Raw genomic sequence first — 1,958 nt, forward strand, 5'->3', positions numbered from 1 at the left:
TCAAACACATTCCCGGAAAAGCAGTCCACTCCAAAGCTTGCCACGATTCCTGCACTCCCCACCACCACGCTCCTGCCTTCTGGCAAGGAGAGCTTCCCACGAGCCTGTGAAGGCACCAGCCAAAACCAGGAACAACATGGCCACTTCCTTCCCAGCTTCCTTCGGCTTAAGGCTGCCTCCTGGTTCAAACCCTAGGCCCAGGCTGGGTAAGAGATGGTAGTGAAGATAGAAATGATAGAAGAATTTCAGGTAACAGATGATAGAAGAGATAGACGGGATCCAAGTAAGAGGTAGGACATTGGGGTTGGGGGAAGACTGAGAAAGATGGAATAAATATACTGCATTGAGACAGATGAGGGAGAGAACTCTCTATAAGGCATATTTGATAAGGTATTATTGTCCTTGGAGAGGGACATCATGCTTGGGAGGGTAGAGGTACAGTGCAGGAGGGAAGGCCCTCTATGAGGTGGATTAATTCAGTGACTGGGGTAATCGGGATGGGTTTGTCAGAGGCAATGCGATTGGCACAGGATAGAAGGGTTTAAGGCTGTTGTACATAGGGTCGCTAGGAGTCGCAAACGACTCGACGGCACATAACAACAACAACATTATTATCCTGACAGGAGGCCAGAATGAAGGCTGTATAGTGGAGTGGACTTGGGGGGCGGGGGAGGGATTGTATAACAATGAAGAATTTTTCTTTTACTTTTCAAAGAGAAGAATGAGCTGGAGGGGAGGGTTGGGCAGGGAGAAAAGTGCAACAAAGAATGACTGGAAATCCAAAAGCTCTGTAAATTTTCATTAAAATTAATAATAATATAAAAACAGTAAGAGGTGGGAGAGTGGTTGAGGAAAATGTGCAAATAAGAAGGGATGGATCTGAATGATGTTATACACAAAACTGCAAACACTTGAGGATAGATTATGAATGGAAGGTGATGGAAGAAGGGCCAAGGATGCCTGGGCATTTCCTGAATTGTACAGCTGGATGGTGGTGTTTCTGAAGTAACAGACCCAGGAGCAGGAAGTAGGCTGGCTAAGAGGGAAGTTCATAAGTTTGGTATGAACCAGTTATAAGAATTCAGACTGAGGTGATAGATGCTGTCTTCCAACCTATTGTTAAGAAGATTTGAGGGTTTCTGAACAGGAGTGGAGTCCCATGTTCTCAATAAATCCCCAGAAGATCCAAGATCTCAGAACTCATTCGTCCCTTCCCAGAACCCTAATCAGATGGGCTCAATAATATTGTCATGTCCTTGCTCTTTTGGTCACATTTGCAGTCCAGCTAATTCAAAGTGCAGAGCTCCAACATTTGACCCTTTAATCTTCTCCACTTTATGCTTATTAAGCCTCAGTCTGGCATTTGACTTAAGATCCGTAATAAGAATATTTTACAGGCATACACACGCAAGGATCAAACAAAACTGGGAACTGGCTACATTTGGGGTTTTCCATTATTTACAGCAGAATCCCATCAACATCACAGCAGAATATAGAATCTCAAGAATCCATAAAAGGAATAATTGGGTCTGGCAGAGGATATTAAGGAAGACTTTCTTGTGAAAGTTACTTTCTCATTGCATATTGGAGGTTGAGTGTTATTTCGTCAAACGGTAAAGGGAGAAAGAAGAGCAGAAACAAGAGTATCTTCTTGCTAGCAAGGCAGTGGGTAGGTTAACAGGGACAGGATTCCCCCTCCAGGTGTCTTCTAGAATTGTTCATTTTGGTCCCCTGTCCTGAGCACTGACCTCTCATTTAGCCCCATCCAGTGAGAGTAATTGCTCTAGTAACAGGCTTTCAATCTCGTGAAATAGGCACATTGGATGGGAAGGGTTGAAATTAAAGAAGAAAAAGAACTTTACTGTTATTGTTAGATACTATAGAGTTGTGTACGACTCATAGTGACTCTGTGTTGCAGACTGAGGGTAAAGTATTTTTGTTGTTGTTGTTGTTGTTAT

Source organism: Elephantulus edwardii, unplaced genomic scaffold (assembly GCF_000299155.1).
Source record: "Elephantulus edwardii isolate Elephantulus edwardi_28Jun2011 unplaced genomic scaffold, EleEdw1.0 scaffold00006, whole genome shotgun sequence".
NCBI lineage: Eukaryota > Metazoa > Chordata > Mammalia > Macroscelidea > Macroscelididae > Elephantulus > Elephantulus edwardii.